The sequence below is a fragment of the Uloborus diversus genome, chromosome 4, assembly GCF_026930045.1.
Source record: "Uloborus diversus isolate 005 chromosome 4, Udiv.v.3.1, whole genome shotgun sequence".
Taxonomy (NCBI): Eukaryota; Metazoa; Arthropoda; class Arachnida; order Araneae; family Uloboridae; genus Uloborus; species Uloborus diversus.
The window spans coordinates 59,862,404-59,882,570 of record NC_072734.1 but is presented as its reverse complement, the minus strand read 5'-3'; positions in this window follow the sequence as shown (position 1 = coordinate 59,882,570).

The window sequence follows — 20,167 nt, the reverse complement described above, 5'->3', positions numbered from 1 at the left end:
TGAGCACGTAGAAATAGAGGTGTTTGGGGTCTCTCCCGGAAAAATTTAAAAATTCTTGTTCTAAAATCGAACTTATAGGTGATCTTTGATAATGTTATGGGAAGAAAAGGTTCGAATACCCTCCCTGAAAAATTTTCGAAATTGATGTCTTAAAACGCGATTATATACCATATTTGGATAAAAATGAAACAACGTTTAAAAGCACAGAAAAGATAAAAAGTTTATAAAAACGCAGACATGTTTCGGAGGCAATAGCCTCCTTCCTCAATGCGAAATGTACAAATGGATGAATCAAGGTCAAGGGGAAGTTTAAATTGCAGTACCGGAAAAACATTGACCAATCAGCTATCAGCGAGTGCTGAGGCAAAATATGACGTATTCTAACATGTAAGATTGAATAAGATTGGAGTTCCGCATTTTTCTCCAATCTTATTCAATCTTACATGTTGGAACACGTCATATTTTGCCTCAGCTCTCGCTGATAGCTGATTGGTCAATGTTTTTCCGGTACTGCAATTTAAACTTCCCCTTGACCTTGATTCATCCATTTGTACATTTCGCACTGAGGAAGGAGGCTATTGCCTCCGAAACATGTCTGCGTTTTTTATAAACATTTTATCTTTTCTGTGCTTTTAAACGTTGTTTCATTTTTATCCAATTTACCTGCACAGAGCTATCGCTTTTCAACATACCATATTTGTTGCCTTTAGTGAAAATATGACTCGAAGAATTGTCCTCGATCGATTTTTCGAACGATTTACATCTCCGTCCCAATATTTCGAATTGGAAGTCCTAAAAACGTAATTGTAGACAACCTTCAATGATGGCAGGGGAAAAGGCTGTACTAGTGCTCTACTCTGGAAATTTTTCAAAATTGAAGTCCTAATAGAGATCGTTTTTCAATGATGTAATCAGAAAAGGTTCAGAGGTTTCTTCTTCTTAATTTTTTCGAAATTGTAGTTGCTGAAAAACGCGACTGTGGATCATATTTGTTGGCGTTAGGGGTCCAGCAATTTTTTTGAAATAACATAATCTCCCATGTTGTTGGAGGGCAAGGCATTCAAAGGACTCTCTTCCGGAAATTTTCAGGGAATTGAGCCTTGAAAACAAAATTTGAGGCGCTCTGTAATAATTTTGGAGGAAAGGGGAGGTTTCGACAGGCGTAGCATTTCGAAGACTTTCTTATTTTCTGAGAGCTAGAAAAAGGGGAATAGATGAAACAGGAGGGCGGAAAAACAGAACGTTGGATATGTGTTAAAATGAATTGTTCACTATATATTATATTGTTCAGATAACTTTTTAGTTTAAAGTCTTTGAGTCTTTGATAGAAACTATAAAATATTGTTGGCTTTTTCAATTTTTGCATAAAAATATATCTGTAAGTGATGAAAAAATCGTAATTTTGAGAAAGCAAAAAAAAAAAAAAAAATTTGAATTTTGACATCTGGAATTAAAATTATGTTTTTCGCAATCACGAGTGTGTGTGTGTCTGTGTATAGGCGTGTGTGTTTGTGTCTGTGTGCAGGTATGAATGTGTGGGTAATTGTGTGTATGAGTGTTTGTGGTAGGGGGGGGGGGAATGTGTATGTGTGTACAGGAATATGTGCTTTTGTCTGTGTGCAGGCATGAGTGTGTGGGTAGTTGTGTGAATGAGTGTTTGTGGTAGGGGGGGGGGGAGTGTGTATGTGTGTGTAGGCATATGTGTTTGTGTCTGTGTGCAGGCATGAGTGTGTGGGTAGTTGTGTGTTGTGTATATGTCTGTATGTATGCGTGTGTGTGTATGTGTTTGTGTAGGTGTATGTATGAGTGTGTGTATGTGTTTGTTTGTACGTGCGTGTATATGCGTGTAAGTGTAGGATATTGACGCTACCTGGAGATGGTTTTCTCTAGAGGAGCAGCATCGTGAGGCCGGTCGACGGTGGTGCTGCAGAGGGTGCTGGCGGCTGGCGGGAAAATAAAATGATAGCACATCAAAACAGTCAAATGAAAGCAATAAGCAATCATGATTGCTCAAAAAACAAGAATAACTGTAACTTCGTAAAGTATAGTCTGATGGGGTCAGATAACTTAAAATGAGATACAGTGGCTCCCAAAAGTATTCGTACACCTTGAAATTTTGTAGTAAAATCTAAATAACGCGAAACTGAATTCGAATATGAAGTCCTTTTTTTTTTTCACACCATTCCTATGCCATTCTGAATAAAACCCAGTAGTTTTTTTTTTTTTCAAAATATTGCCAGATTTTATTTTTGAAATTTGTCAAAAGACAAAGGGTCACAGAAAAAAATACGCCACAAAAGTCATAGCACACTGAAATATTTTCGAATAAATTCATGATTAAAATTATCATAATTTGTTTTGTTTTTTTATTATTTTTGCATTGTGATGACACACTGTAAAGTCATTTGGCTTTATTTTTTTTATTTATGCCCTAATATTCTGCTTATTATTTTAAAATTGCAGCTATGCGCATAAACCAAAAACACAATTCGAAATTTGATCTATTTTCTCTCTCAGTAGCCGTAAATTGGTTTGAAATGACTCTAAATTAGTTAATTTATACCATTCTATAGTGAGATGCTTGATAAAATGCTTTAAAGACAAGAATCGGATCGAAAACAAGGTAAGAAAATGTCAAATGCAAAGTTAACAAAGCGTGATTGGAGATTTACAGTTAAAAAAATTATGAAAAATACACCTTTGAGTGATGAAAAAATTTCTGCAGAATTGAATGAAACATATTCGTTTAATTTTCCCCTTCAATTATTCGCCAAGTTCTCTGATTACCTGGATTAAATGGGACCTCTTCCTGCAGAAATTTTCTTGTTCGTGCGAAAAACAGAAAGCTTACGTTTTTCCGCCGTAAAATCAATGATAAATTAGCTCAAAACATTTTGGAACAACGTCTTACTTGAAAATAAAAATAAATTCAACATTTTGGGTTAAATTGTTGCATAATTGTAAATAGAAAAAAAATGAGAAATTAAATCTAAACAACTTAGTTGGGATCAATTAATCAGGACGGTGAAGATGTTCTTGTGTGAGGGTGCAGGACTTGGAAGTTTGAAATTTTTCGATGAATCATGCTGTTCAGTGAAATATTTTTAAAAACAATTTTAAATTATTAGTCTAAAATTTGGCAATCGGAAACAACTTCGTTTTTTTTAATCAAGATAACGATAAGAAGCACACGTTTGCGTTTGGTGCCTCAAATATTGTCATTAAGCTTAGAAATATCTCCTCAATCGCCAGATTTAAACTTAATAGAACATATCTGGAGATATCTGGTGGATATATTACGAAAATACACTATTGAAACGGAAAACGAATAAGAAAACAGTAAGACTCGAAGTGCGGCTGAACACTTACTCAGAAATTGCACAAAAAAAAGAAAGAAAAAACAATGAAATCTATTCCCAGACGTTTAAAAGCTGTTGCTGATACTGCATGATATTCTACTAAATAATAACTTAGTAAAAAGTTAGATTATTTCCTAGTTTTTTGACATTTTTTCCAAGTGTACGAAGACTTTTGTGAGATCAAGTTTCTGGCACTTTTTGATTATTGATTTCTTAAAAATCAAGTTTTATTATGTTATTAACAATTTTCATGTAGTTTTGTTAAAAAATAAATCATAGATCTTATAATTAAATACCCATTCCAAAATATTAATTTTAACGAATCTAATGGCGTATTTCATTGAAAATCGTAAGCGTACGAATACTTTTGGGAGTCACTGTAAGTTTTTGGAAAGTTGAAATTATTTGAACAAGTTCAACATTATTTGAACAAGTACAAACAACCTTAGTAAACTTTTATCAGTCATGTCTGGAACACCTTCCATGTTATTCATATTTAAATGCCAAACTGGCTCATTATTATCTCTTTTTGTGATCATTGGACTAATGGCGAATCCAGGGGGGGGGGAGCGGATATGAGGCTGCAGCCACCCCCATACCAGAAATAAATTCTTTCACCCTCTGTCTATGCATTTTAATGTTAAAAAATATATATATAATTTCCTACATCCATTCTATCTTTATCAATTAATTTGTTTTCGCTCTTCTTAAGGTTGATATACAAATTTGCGATAGTAACAGAAGTGTTAGTTTTCCGAAATTTCCCTTCAAATTTCTGAACTTTTCCCCTACCTGTTCCAAATATTTATACATTTACTCACTGAAAGAAGGAATTAGAAAAAAGTGTAGATATAATAGCTACTTGTTTTTCTTTCTTTCTCTCTCTTTAATTTTCGTGTTTAATATCAATTCTTAAAATTTTGTCTTCTTTCTCGCTGTTTTTTACTATTTGTTTAACATCTTTCAGCTTTTCTTTCTTCTATTTCATTTACATCACCTTGTCAGCGTAATTGTTTTGCATCCTTAACAAGAATTGAAAATTTTGCCTTCAAATTGCATAACAAATATGTCTAAACGAATGAAAAAACTTTGAATATACATTTAAAATTTAGAATTTTAACACTGAATACCAAATTTTAGATAATTTCAAATGTAACTCAGAAAGATTCATTAGTCATTAACACCCCTAGATAGCAGATAATGATACAGAACACTTTCGTTTACATCGATAAACTTTGGTAATGAAAAGGAGACCTCAGCAAGAATTTTAACTACCTCAGCCGCCCCCAGAACAAAATTCTGGATTCGCCACCGCATTGGACAAAAAAGCCGCATGCAAAACTAATAAGAATATAAACTGAACTGCAAAGCCGCTCTCGAAAGCCGAAACACGAGCTCAAGGTGGGGAGCAAATCCATATTGGTACTGGTACTGATTTTCGCAGGCCGCGGAGTAGAGCTCACTTTTCCGCATTTCTCGAATCAAGAGATGTTTTAGCAGTAGTTAAGGGTGAAGGTGAATTCAAGTGCACTGACCACTCCGTCTGTCCCCTGCTTTTGTTGCTTATTGGGTGGAAATTCCGAAATTCCTAGAAAAGACATCACATTTTTGAAATCAGGTTTGAGGAAATCAATGTACGGCAATAAGCTGCAGTGCTAGAATTTTCCGGGGGGAGCTGAGCTGATTTGAACTATTCCAGGGGGAGCTCAAGCTCCCCCAGCTCCCCTGGTTCCGACGCCTATGTTCAGAACTCAGAAATCTTAAATGAAAATATTAGTTTGTCAATAAATATTCTATCTCGCTGCTTGCAGCCAAACTTCTTAAACATTTTTTTTGTGAAGTTTCATCTTTGAAAAAAAAAAAAAAAAAACTAAATTTGAATAGATCATTTCCTCTTTGTCTTCGTTAAAAAAAACTTCCGATGGTTTTTGCTCTGTTCGTTTTTTGAGTCTCGCGTTGAGATCTATGCGTTTTGAAGCAAAAGTTCACTTTCTGTTTAATCTTGCACAATTAAATTCCAATCTTCTATCAGCAGAATAGTTTCATGTTGAAGTGCACAGAATATTCTAACATTCCAAGTGTTCTGTATTCAACAACTTCTTAATTACTGGTTATTTATCATAAGATTACACCTATATTCCGAGAATATTGGCTCCAAATCCACCCAGAATATCTCTGAAAAAAAGTCTCGTCTGACATACAGGGTCAACCAAAAGTATGCAGTTCATTTCATACTTGAATAAAGCCCAAGTTGAGGAACACACTTGCTTCTTTTCCTATTGGAAAGACAAGATAACACCTTTAGGCAACACAATTTGAAGTACTATAAAAGTCCACATGATTTTCGTTACTGTGACGCGCAAAATATCAAGCCAAATATCAATTTCTAACCAAGTGTCTTGCAGCATTTTAGCAGGTATTCTCCCAGACTTGAATGATTCATTGTTTAAGCCCATCGATATCTGGGACTGGAGTTGCGTACATTCGGGTACAACATATTTGCTTTCGAGGAACCATAAAATGCACATTGCTGTTTCCCGTACCGTAGCTCTTTGCAGACTGATGTAACCAGTAAATCTTCCCTAGCAATGTTGTTTCGGCATGTACCAGCTTGTGTGAAAGTTATTTAATGTAAGGTTTTGTTGCATAAAACTGATTAATGTTGTCTTTCCAATAAAAAAAGGCTCCTTACGTACCTCATTTTTTAAAAAATTCAAGCATGATTCAAGTCCATCCTGCATTTTAGTGATGCTCAACCTGTGGTCCATGACCAATTTTCATGTGGTCCACGAACAGTTAGTGAAAATTGATTTACATTCTTTTTAAAGTAGTAATTAAATTCATTAAAGATAAACTACGGATTCATCTCCTTTCACCTAGTACAATTGTTGCGGAAATATTATTTCTATTCGCTTAGGATTTGAAAGGGTATCAAGTGGTCCTTGGTAGTGAAAACGTTGAGAACCACTGCCTCGAGCACATTTTAAGCTCATAGAATAAGTGTGGTTTTAACGTTTTTAGTGAATTTGGATCCACCCAAGATCAAGATCTAAAGGTTAAAATACCCGGAAAATTTTGAAATTAGACTTTGCTTTTGAACTCGTGTGTTTTGAAGAATCTTGTAGGTGTCATGGGAAACATCGTGGATGAAATACGGTCTGTAGAGTGAGAAAGTAATTTTGTATGAAATCTGATCGTGGAAGTATTATTTCTTAACTTAACTAATTTTACTAGTTAAATCAGGTGAAATACCAAGATTCAAGAGCATTTTCGTTTTACCTCTTGGAAATTAAAACTTATTCCTTTTCTTTTTTTTTTTTTTTTGCTCCTGTAAAAAAAAGGAAAAAAAAAATTCCAAACACTAGTGTCTTTTCTTTATTGTTCCGAAGATATGTCAGCTAGTTCTTTACAGTTTGTCACGCAGAATGTCAGAAATTACAAAAAGGAAAGAACTCAAAAGCGTTTCCCATCCTTAGAATGTTTTCCATCTTTAATAAAACAGCCAATCGCTTGACCAAGAACGACGAATAATTCCTTTCGGTAGAATGGCCACTGTTCATTCCTTTATTGATTTTTTTAAAATAAAATTATTTCGCTCAACTACTCTGCAAAATATTTTAAATCTTTGGGGGGGGGGGGAGACATGTAGCATTTTTAAGAGCAACTTACATTAAGCACTTAACGAAAAATCACTCGTTCCTAACCAAATTTATTGAAAATACTTATCATTTGCTGAATTATACTACTTTATTGGAGAGTAGGCAGACCTTTTTGGCTGTGTAAAAGAGTCAAATTCCCCTATGTCCTTTTTTACAAGAAATATTAAAATTTTTTGCTGCAAGCGCATTAAATTTTGCAAGTGTAACATCATGTGAGAGATAGAAGAAATACAAGAGAAAGAGTTAAATGGGGGCGGGGGGGGGGGGGTGCTTAGTAGCTGAATTAGAGAAGGACAGAAAATACTGTAGTGGCTCTCTTGTATCAATAAACGTCATGCTTTTTTTAACTTGATTTTCTGTTTTTTCAAAGGGAGAATTTTACTTCTCCAAGTTCTCTTTGGACATAGCGTAGCGTCCTTTAATTATTTAAGCGTACATCTAGGGCTTTACAAGTACACAGTGACTAGTTCTAAAATTTATGTTTGCTGAATACATTTCAATGACTTAACACCCTCTGTCTTCTTGCCGATCTGATATCCTGTACTAACAGGGAAAATTCACAGAGCTAAAGAAGAACTGTAACGCTGCCAACCGTTTTCGCAGATAACGCTAGGCAAAATAAGCTAAAAATGGGACTTCAGAACCTTACACTTCCAATATTAACTGTCCAAAACGCGTTGTCTTTAGGTGTGGACTCACAATCGCTTTAAAACTGAAAACCGGAGCTGAAACTTAATGGTCCGATTACCTTTTCCGTAACATTTTGTTCATAATTTACGTTTCGTTAATTTTGTTATTCATTACATTTTGTGTTATTATTTGTTGTTATACTTAATAAAGAGGAAACGTTTACAAAATAAATACATGAATAAAGTGTTACTTCTGTATCCTAAAAGTGCTCATCAGTTAAAAGAATAAATTTATGCATATTTCACAGAAATTCCGTTTCGTGGTATGTAGTCCAAACGCTTGGTTCAGAAAAATGTCATTCTGTCAAAAAGCAAGAAATAGCCTAAAAATTGAAAAAATGAAAGAATAAAAAATACAGTGGATTCTCCCTATTCTGGATACTTATGAGACCAAACAAAAGTGTTCAGATTATGGGGGCGTTCATTATAGAGGGAGATTGGATACTGCATGTGTATGTATTCTGTTTCGTTAAAAAACGTTGTTCAGTAACTTGCCTAGGTAGTTATACCAGTTACTGAGATAGAAGTGCTGAATTTTGGATTAATAGCTCGTGTAATTTCTAATTCAACTCAGTAGGTCTTAAACTCTTGCATTTATTTACTTCTTTTTTAATTTCGAAGTTTTACATAACATTCAACAATTAAATACAGTCGACTCCCGCTACAACGTGATCCGACTTACGCGAAATGGCTACAACGCGATTTTTTTTCACCAGAAAATAATTTTAGACGTAACGCGAATTAATTGCCCGCAACACAACAATTTTCGTAAGGGAATCGCGAATCGTGTAAGTATCGACTTTGGTATTGGCTACTAAAAAAATTTCGTGAATGGACTTTCATCCCCTTAGCATCACTGAGAGCAGAAGTTCCCACACCGAACTAGTCTGATACATCGCTTATACAAATACCTACTCCTCCATTTTCCTTTTTTTTTCATTCTAAATGTGAAAGTTGTTAATTATGATACCTAAGAGCGTTGTTGCATCTTGTGAAGATAGAAAGAAAAAGAGAGTTTCTGACAATGAAAGAAAGGCTAAAGATTATGTGCTTGAACAAATGCGTCGAAGGTAGCACGACAATTAGGTATGAATGAATTTTCCATATGTGCAATTAAAAGTCTAGAAAAAAGGAAGTCCTTAAAAGTTCACCCAGTAGTATCTAAGCAAAATGCAAAAATTATTTAAATGGAAGCTGCTCTTGTATTGTGAATTCAAGAAACCAGGAAGAAGGGTGTTGCGTTGCAATAGATGGAAACATTGTAAAAGAACTAGTGAAGCATTTGTATTATGTATTTAAAAATATATAAGAATAACGGTTTGATCACGCAGCGTAAATCATCATCATCTTCACTTTTTTAAGTTACTGGATCCACTGTAAAGTAAAACTATAGTGCATTTGTTTTTCTTACTACATACTGTACGTACCGTACTAGTTTATTTATGTTTCTCTTTCCCATTGAACACTGATTTTGTGCATCATAGAGACATTTTATGTTGAATAAAACGGTTTTTTTAATTTAAAATGCAAATAAAAATTTAGTTTATGTAAGAAACAGTACTGTATGGTTAAGAAATAGTTTTTAACAGTTTGAGGTGGTCTTTACAAGTGTCGAAAATAATTGAGTTTGTTTATAAAAGTTTTTACACATACCCTTTTCCACAACGCGAAATTTGGACTTACTCTAGAAGTCTTGGAACGCATCCCTCGCGTAAGTCGGGACTCGACTGTATTACAATACAGCTATCGGTGCAATACATAGGGAGAAAAAAAAAAACAATAATTTGTTAGTACAGTCGAATCTCGAACAACGCAACCCGACTTACGCGAAATGGCTATAACGCGAATTTTTCATGAGTAATGATTTTTTTTAGTGCGCGGACACAAATTACTCGCTTGCAACATGAAATTTTTCGGAAAACAGCGGCGGAGCGTTAGAATGGGCTTCGCTGACACTAAATATTGGTTTTGTGAATGGACTTTCATCCCTTTAGCATCACTGAAAGCAGGGCCGGATTAAGCCAGCGCGGGGCCCGTAGCAAATGTTTCCAAGGGGCCCTCGTTTTCGAATGATATAGTAAACAATATAGCACTTCTTCATGGAGACAGGAGGTGTACTTGAACTGTACTTGTACTAAAATTTTGGGGTGATAAATTGAATATATAAATGTGGATATAGTTTTAGAGCTTTACGATGGTTATGATCTCCTTCTACTGCCCCTCGTCTTCCCGTTACTACATGTTTTTAACTTTTAATTCCAAAAGCGCACTTTTTGGAAGATATAAAGGAAGGGGGGAGGGGGGGGGGTCCGGGGGCTTGCCCCCGTAAAATTTTCGATATTTCAATTCTAAAAACTCAATTCTAACGATCCCTGATCATATTAGGAAGAGAAGATTCGGATGCCATTATTTGGAGAAACTGTAGTGAAAAAACGCGATTGCATCCTATCTTAGGTAAGATCAAAGAAAAAAATTTGGGTTCACAGCGACTCTTCAGGTAGTTTTTTTAAAGTTGAAGTCTTAAATAAAACTGTAGATTATCCTTAATGATGTTGTAGAGAGAGGAAAGAGTGGTGTTCAAGGAGGTCCCATTGGAAAATTTTTGAGTTTATTATCTGTTATTAATCTAAAAACACAATTTTAAGCGAAAATTCTTGAAATTATTTACTCTGAAGTGGTGTTTTTTTACGTTCTTTGGTGATTTTGAGGCGGAGTTCGCGAAAGCCATCCTCTGGAAATTTCTGGAAAGTGAAGTTGTGAAGACGTGATAGATAAGGCCATCGCTGGTTACGTTTCGGTATGGGATGGGGTTCAGGCACTTTCCGAGGCAACTCGGAAAATTTCCAAAGTCTTAAAAGTACATTTTAGACCATTGTTAACAATGTTGGAGGGGGAGAGGTATACTCCCATTGAAATTTTTCGGAATTATAGCTCAAAATACGCATTTGCAGGCCACTATATTTGAAGACGTTATAGGACGAGATCGGGCTCGAGATTACACCCATGGAAATTTTTCGAAACTGAAGTTCCAGAAAGTAGTTTTAGCGGGTTTTCAATTATGTTAAACAATTTTCTTCTTGAATTTTTCTGAATTTCAAGTTCGAATGAAAAACGTTTTCGGCTACCTTTGGTGATGCAAAAGAAAGGGGTTAGGTTCGGGGCATGGGTGGCAGCTTTTTAGTTCCTTCCCACTCAGAGAAAAAAATTAAAAACGATATTTAAAGTCTTTCTTCTACATATAATTATTTTAGTTCATCAAAAAATAATATTCTCGTAACAATTCGTTTATTTCGCTCAGCATAAGTGTGAAGTCTCAGAATATTTTTCTTTTCTTCTATCATGATCTCTTAATTTTGCTCATTGTTGTTTACAGTGCCGGATTTATGTCTCGCGTCACGGGCGGAAAAATTTTGAGGGTGATAAATTGACATTAAGTTAAGTAACGAAAAAGAGTTTAAGATGACTAATAATTACCTTTTCAGGACTCCAATTTCGAAAGCTTTAAGAAGAAAGCACTTTTAAACAATTTCTGGATGGTAACACCTTTCCACCTCTTGTCTAACATCACCTAAGTGAGCCTTAAAATGTGGTTTTAGGATTTGTGCTTTAAGAATTTCAGCATCCTCCTTCTCCTGCTATCAACAAAAATTGCTTAAATTTGAGTTTTTAAAACCTAAATTCTGAAAAATTCCGGAAAAAGCCCTTAAATTTTTTAAAATTTCAAAAAAAAAAAAAAAAAAAATGAAAGGAGAATACCCACCTACTTCCCTAGCTTCTCAACATTCGGGGGAAATGGCTCCAAAGCATCACTCTTTACCTAAACTTAGAACTAAAGATAGCCTGCGTCTTGAAGATTTCAGTTTCTAACATTTTGCGAAGCAAACCCGTATCACCCCCCCCCCCCCGAAAACGTCTACAATGATAATCTAAAACCACGGTTTGAAACTTGAAGTCACAATTGTTTCTGTGGGAGTTCAGACCCTCATCCCTTTCTCTAATCTTCCCACATATCTTGAAATTTTGTTTTCAGCTATACCATGGGTCGATCCCTCAAACCCTTTCCTCCCAAAGATAGCCTGAAATTGACTTCAGTTTTGAGCACTTTTTTTTTTTAAATTGTAATTTTTTGGTCAGTTTTGAAACTTTTCTCACCCAACGGAGCCTTTTCTCCTTCCACTAAGAAAGATCAACTAAAATTGCGTTTTTAAGACTTCAATTGGGAGAAATTTCTGGAAAGCAATCTGTCGAAAAAATAAGACTTTTAATTTACTTGAGCATTTAGAAAAGCTAAATATTGTAACGGATTCGGTGCGGCTTCCAACTTTCTCGAAAGGATGACACAGTTCTTGATAAAAACACAGGAAATTTATTTACACTATGTACAGGAAAGATTGTCAACAACTGCTAAATTATTCATCAGCAATTAAGCAATTATCACACAACACCGTAAACTCAACGTTTACACGCGTATTTACTTCCAAATACGAAACCAACACAGCGAAATGTCTCGCTATAAACAGAGCAAATCCGCTCTCAGTTCGAAATCTGAATCGAAACTCAAACTCCCTATCCAGCGTAACCGTTTATATACACACCGAAAAGAGAGATCTCAAATATTCCAGAAAAAGCTACAACGTTCTACAACTACACTTTCATTGATAAAATCAGTGAATGAAATAAGAAAAAAAGAATAGGGGGTTGTATACTTCAGCCATATGTTAAGGGTTGTATATTCATTACGGGAAATTATTTACAGGTTACGTTACTACAATAATTACTATTTACAAGATTTGTAACATTGCCCCCTTCCTAAGGACTGCACGTCCCGGGCAGTACAATCCCCAGAAAGGGTGCCAAACTTCTGTCACAAGCTTACAAATATACACATTAATTAATAACTAACAGATACAGAAAACACAATAATAACAAGAAATATTACTAAACATTAAAAGCAAAAATTATCTACAACTTTTATGTTATCAACCATGGTTGTTTACGTATTACTCATGAACTATGGCCATAGTATGGGGCTAACCGATCATAATGTACAACCCTAGGTTTTGCATTAGGTGATTTTTGGATCCTCACTACGACGTCATTTAGTCGGTTAAGGACTTTGTAGGGTCCATCCCAATGCGACTGCAATTTGGGTGACAGACCTTTCCGTCGGATGGGATTCCATAACCAAACCTTGTCGCCTTCGTTGAATTCATGTCCAGTAGACCTTGTGTCGTATCGGGTCTTCATCTTCTCCGCCGCGATGTTGATTCGCTCTCGTGCGAAGTTATGAACGTCTTCCAACCGGGCCTGGAGATCCTGGATGTACTCCTCAGGCGATGCAGGCGCATCCGGAAGACGACCGAAGACGAGATCACAAGGTAGCCTTAGCTCTCGTCCGAAGAGCATCTGAGATGGGGCAAATCCGGTAGTCTCGTGGACAGCACTGCGGTAGGCCAGCAGGAACAAAGGTAGCTTCTTGTCCCAATCCTGTTGGTTTCTGGAGACCATAAGTGAGAGATGATTCAGGATTGTGCGGTTAAATCTCTCCACCATGCCGTCCGATTGTGGGTGTAGTGGTGTTGTCCTAGTTTTCTCAATTCCGAAAATTTGACATAGGCCCTTATACACAGCAGAGATGAAATTCCTCCCTTGATCGGAATGAATCTGCAAAGGTGTTCCATATCTCGAGATCCAATGTTGGACTAGAGTCTCTGCTACGGTGGTAGCCTCTTGATCTGGAATGGGATATGCTTCCGGCCATTTGGTGAAGTAGTCGATGGAAACAAGAATGTATTTGTTCCCATCAGCAGTTTTTGGTAGAGGACCCAGGATGTCGATCCCAATTCGTTCGAAAGGAGCTCCAACGTTGTACAGATGTAGCTTCCCTCTGCTTCTCTTCTTCGGTCCTTTACGAGCAGCACAGGCGTCACAAGAATGGCACCACTTCTCCACGTCATCCTTCGCCTTACTCCTGAAGAAGCGCTCCCGAACTTTATTGAGGGTTTTCAAGACACCAAAATGTCCTCCAGTCGCACTACTATGTATTTCTTTTAGAACATCTGAAATCCTTGATCGGGGAAGTAGTAACTGCCACCTAGATGTTTTGCCGTCGTCGGATTCCCATTTTCGGTGTAGCACGCCGTTCCGTAAATGGAGCGAGTTCCATAAAGCCCAGTATCTTTTTGTTGCAGGACTGAAGATGGAAACGTCCTGCCAGCTAGGTCGCCGACTGTCACTTTCCATGAACTCCAAAATTGGTTTTACTCGTATGTCGGGGTCTTCAAGTTGATCTTTTCGAACTTGGTCGTCACTCCATGGATCAGGTTCTGATGATATTGGAGTCACTGTCACCTGATAGGCGATAGGGCTAGTCGTTCCATACTGTTTCTCGATTCGGGAACAATAGTGGCAGTTCTCAGGACAGGGTCTCCTTGATAAAGCGTCAGCATTACCGTGAGATAACCCTTTTTGATGCTTGATCTCCATGTCATATTCCTGGAGCCGCTGTATCCATCTGGCTATCTGGCCTTCCGGATTTTTGAAGTTCAAAAGCCAAGTTAATGAGGCATGATCTGTCCGAAGCAGGAATTTTCGGCCGTAAAGGTAATGATGAAAGTGTTCTACAGCTTTCACTATGGCCAGTAACTCCTTTCTGGTGACGCAGTAATTTCGCTCCGACTTTGATAAGCATTTGCTCCAGTAAGCGATGACATGTTCATTGCCGTCAATTTCTTGGGATAAAACAGCTCCGATGCCCTCATTGCTCGCATCAGTGTCCAGGATGAAGGGTTTTTCAGGCTGAGGATAGGCGAGGATAGGCGTTGAAGTTAAAGCCTCCTTCAGTCGTAAAAATGCATCTTCGCATTCTTTGGACCATTCAAACTTTTGCTTGCTCTCCGTCAGCTTATGCAAAGGTCGTGCAATGTTGGAAAAACCCTTTACAAACTTCCTGTAGTACGTGCAGAGCCCCAGGAAACTTCGCAGCTGATGGATGTTTTCGGGACGAATCCAACTCTTGACCGCAGATACCTTTTCTGGATCGGTTTGTACACCTTCAGAAGAGATGATGTGACCAAGGTAGTTCACTTCCCGGCGGAACAAATTACATTTGGACGGGCTTAACTTCAGATTGGCTTCCTTAAGCTTCTGCAGCACCTTCCTAAGATTTGCCAGATGTTCTTCGAAACTGCGTCCCACGATGATGATATCGTCTAAGTAGACCTGACAGGATTCGTAATAAAGTCCTCTTAACACTGTCTCCATAAGACGCTCGAACGTAGCTGGTGCATTGCAGAGGCCGAAGGGCATCACTTTGAACTGCCATAAGCCTTGTCCAGTTGTAAACGCTGTCTTCTCTCGGTCATCAGGGTGTATCTCAACCTGCCAGTAGCCGCTCTTCAAGTCCAGGGTCGAAAACCACTTGTGTCCGGAAAGAGTGTCCAAGGTGTCGTCTATCCGTGGAAGAGGGTAACTGTCTTTCTTGGTGATTTCATTCAGCCGCCGGTAATCGACACAAAATCTGGTGGAGCCATCTTTCTTTCGGACCAAGACGATGGGAGAGGCCCAAGGACTGGACGAGGGTTCGATTACATCGTTCTGCTTCATCTCTTTCAGGAGGGTCTCAACCTCTTCCTTCTTGGCGAACGGTAGTCGTCTTAGATGCTGTTTAATAGGGAGGTGTTCTCCAGTGTAGATCCTATGCTGCGTTAAATTCGTCCTGCCCACATCCTCCGATGTAGATGAAAACAGATGCTTGAAGTCCTCCACCAATTGTTCCGCAGCAGTTCTTTGATCTTTCGATAATGGTGCACTCCCAATTAACTTCGATGTCAAGGACTCAGAAGACACAGTCTCGGGGGAATTGATTCTTCTAATGATGCAGTTTACTGGAGTACAAGTTGCCAACACTTCACCTTTTCGGATATTCCTTGGCCTTTCACTCACTTTGGCGACTCTCACAGGAATTACATCCTTAGAAAGGTCCACAAGCGTAGAGGCTACCAGCACTCCTTTTAGATTATTGTTTAGGTTAGGGTATTCAACGAGTCCAAATCGAAAACTATTGCTTTCTTCAATGGAGCCAGGTATTAATGATTCTGACCTTGAGGGAATCGATAAATCTGTTTGGGCTATTATTTGATGAGCGGATTTTACATCATTTTCAACGTTGAAGATGGCTGTGTCTTCTCTCATCGAGTGCAGTTCATTAGTCTTGAAGTCAAGGGTGAAGTCATATTTCTTTAAAAAGTCCAATCCGAGAATGAAGGGGTCCGTGATATCAGCAACGAATGCCGTATGATGGTAGGTGGCATTCCCAAACACTATTTCCAAGTCCACTTTACCCTCAATCTCAATTTTGTCACCTGTCACAGTCTGGAGATTTACGCGTGGCGATGTCCACAACAGTTTCAATCCAAATTCACGAGCCACATCTGTCCTAACGATTGTCACATTGGCTCCAGTGTCGACAATCAGTCTGCAGGGGTTCCCATTTACATGTGCGTAAATGAAAAGTCCATTACTGCCGCTACTAGAAGAGGAAATCTGCAGAGCTCTGGTGGTGGTAACTTCCTTCCCTCGCGTAGCTTGGCGAGCCGGACAACTCCTTCGCAGGTGCCCTTCACTACCGCATTTCCATCACTTCTGCTCTTGTTTCTTTTGGGCTGTTATGCTGTTCAGATGTCTTGCCAAGTCACCGAGTTGTCTCTCAAGTTCAGCGAGATGGGACGACCTGGAATCAGACTCATCAGCTTCCAGAGTTCGGATGGGATGACGATCCACACGGGTTGCTTCTTGGGCGGCCTCGTATCTCATCGCATACACAACAGCAGAATTCAGGTCTTTGACATCCGCCATCCGTAGAGCTTTCTGGATTTCCGGATCTCGAACCCCGTCGATGTAGTAGTTGAGTGCCAGGTTGTCTCGAACATCCGCAGGGCAATCGCAAAAAGCAAGATGAGACAGTCTCTCGATGTCCGCCGCAAGCTCTTGCAGGGTTTCCCCGGTTTTCTGGAAATGGGACTTCAACTGGAGTCGGCTGAAATCTTTCTGGCACTTCTCACCGAAGCGAAGCTCCAACGCAGATGTGAGGGCGGCGAAATCCAGGCGCTGGCTGTCCGGAAGGGTCTGGAGAATGTCCGCTGCGTCACCTCTCAGGGATGCTGCAAGATGGCAGGCCTTGGTAGCAGAGTCCCATCCGTTCGCTTCCGCCACTATCATGAACTGAGTTTTGTAAACCTGCCACGAAGTTTTCCCATCAAATGTGGCAAGTTTAATGGACGGTCGAGCAACCGATGTGAGAGCGCCAAACTGTACAGAGCTGCATTCCGTGGTCGCCAATCTCCTTTCCAGGTCTTTAAAGATGTCTTCTTTAAGTTGATGAAATTTTCTATCTTCTTCTTCCAGTTTATTTTCTACAGCATTGCATCGGCCTTCAACGGAACTTAATTTTTCTTCAAATTTCTCTTCGATTTTATTTTCCACTGCGATGAATCGGCCTTCAACTGCCTCAAACTTTCCTTCAATAGCATCAACTCGATGCTCTATCTCATTAAATTTATTTTCCATTACAGTCTTTACCGAAGTAAGATCGTTTTTAATTTCCTCTTGGTTAGAAACTAGGTCATTTTTCAGCACCGTTAAATCACTTTTTAATTGTTCTTGATTAGCTGTAAAACTTGCAGTCAAGTCACTTTTTAATTGTTCTTGATTAGCCGCCATATCACTCTTCACAGAGGTGATTGCGTCAAGAAGTTGTTTTAATTGTTCATCCATTGCGCGAGTAATCACCATAAAAATAAAGTCTATAAATTCTAACAGTCTTTATGAAAAAAAATGTCCAAAGTCACACTTACTCCAAGAAAGTCCAGAAGAAGCCCCACGTTGGGCGCCAAATTGTAACGGATTCGGTGCGGCTTCCAACTTTCTCGAAAGGATGACACAGTTCTTGATAAAAACACAGGAAATTTATTTACACTATGTACAGGAAAGATTGTCAACAACTGCTAAATTATTCATCAGCAATTAAGCAATTATCACACAACACCGTAAACTCAACGTTTACACGCGTATTTACTTCCAAATACGAAACCAACACAGCGAAATGCCTCGCTATAAACAGAGCAAATCCGCTCTCAGTTCGAAATCTGAATCGAAACTCAAACTCCCTATCCAGCGTAACCGTTTATATACACACCGAAAAGAGAGATCTCAAATATTCCAGAAAAAGCTACAACGTTCTACAACTACACTTTCATTGATAAAATCAGTGAATGAAATAAGAAAAAAAAGAATAGGGGGTTGTATACTTTAGCCATATGTTAAGGGGTTGTATATTCATTACGGGAAATTATTTACAGGTTACGTTACTACAATAATTACTATTTACAAGATTTGTAACGATATAAATAAAAAGAGAAAGGTGGAGAGAAATTTAAACGGGTTAAAGTACGGAAAGTAGTTTTTTTTTCTGGAATTTTTTCTCACGGTGCGGGGCCCCCAGAAGCGTGGGGCCCGTAGCATTTGCTACTTCTGCTCTATGGCTAATCCGGCCCTGACTAAAAGCGGAAGGTCACCCACTGTATTAGTCTAAACAACGCTTTGCTTTAGTTTATACAAAAAACTGCTCCGATTCTTAACTTTTTTTAAAAATTTTACATATGAACGTTGATAAAATACATTCTGATAACATTCTGCTCGCGCTGCATAAACCTTCTTCATTTTTTAAATTATAACATTTACATTTAAAATATAATATTTACTATATCTATACTGTTAAGTGCTATAATAATGCTGTAGTGTACATACTGTAAGTACCATACTGCTTTATTTTAAGTTTCTCTCCCCCAATAATCATTGATTTTGTGCTAAATTACAGAATTTTATGTCGAATAATAGCGCTTTTTCACACAGAAAAAGTCGGTTCATTGTAAAAGATACTGCAATATATAGTTAATAAATGATTTAAAACAATATGAGAGGTGTTTACAAACGTCTGAAACTATTGGGTATGCTTATAAAAATTTATTAAACATACCTTGTTCCACAACGCGAAATTCCGACTTACGCGAGGTGTCTTGGAACGCATCCCTCGCGTAAGTCGGGACTCGACTGTATCTGTTTTTGCATTAAATATTCTCATGCAAGGGATTGCAAGGTGCAGGTTATCATCCTGGCGAAAATGTTTCCGGGAGATTCTCAGTCACATTTTGCTTGAAGGTAATCAAACTTTAACGATCATGAATACTTCCCCTTTATGCCCTTCAATCATTGTGATGAAATCTTGAATATATTTCAGGCTTTCCAATTTGATTCATAGGAATTCCTGAATACCGATTGTGAACATGTTCCGTACATAGAGAGGTAATAGTAGAACAGGATTAAAAATAGCGTTCATAATACTGAGGTGTTCACATTATAGGGTGTTCAGAGTACAGAGATCAGCTTATGTTAAGCCTATGGAGTTTCGCCGGGACCATCAAAATGTGTTAAGAATATCGGGGTGTTCACATTAGGGAGTATTTAGATCAAGTCCATTGTATTTGTTTTTGTTTCGTTTTTAATATTTTAGTAATTAACAATGAAAGAAAAAAAAAGTTATTCCACTACGCATGGGATTGCCTGTGAGTGCACACATCTCTAGCCAACTATTCATTTCCGGTAATGTGACAAGCAGCCAAGGGGGCTGGCAACATAGAGCCCTTGGTTTTAACAAATTGCCAATTTTATGGCGGAAGTTTTTGTACATACAGAGAGTGTTATGAACCAAACCCCTTAGAAGGTAAAATCTGGTTGCGCTAGCGTTCATGCCAGGGGATAATAAATATATAGCAAAGAATTAACTAATGGCCTTTAAAGAATTAGATTCACTATGAATTTTCCTTTGATAATTATCGGTAAGATTACCATTTTCAAAAGGTAAAGAAAAGGTATTAAACCATTGTGTTTTATAATCCTTACACATTCCGGGCAAACTTCAAAGTAATCATTCCATGCACATTCTCTAGTGACTAATTTATATTCCTTCCAATAGCTTACAACAAAAGCAAGGGACTAACAAAAGGAACAAAGCCCTTTACTTGTTAAAAAGGGCACACAGCTGTTAGAAGAATTTCTTCTTCAGTAGCCATAGCAACGAAAGATTCAAGTCTCAGAAACGTCTTCAGATCAAATAATTCTTCGCAACGCAATCGCTTGAGAATTTCCGTCGTTGCTAAATCATTGTAGAGACGTCTGAAACTTTTTCTTGGTAGAATTTCTACCTTATTCACGCTTAGTTGATGTAAATTATTCTTTTGTATGTTATAGAAATTCATTCAGAAAGTTCAATGCAGACTCTTCGGGAGAAGTTTCGATTTGATGAAGAGAGGCATGTGTGACTTAAGTAAATAATATTTAAAAGTATTGTACTAAAATAACCGGAATTATTAATGCGTTACTAAAAAATGCAAGGTGTCTAAAT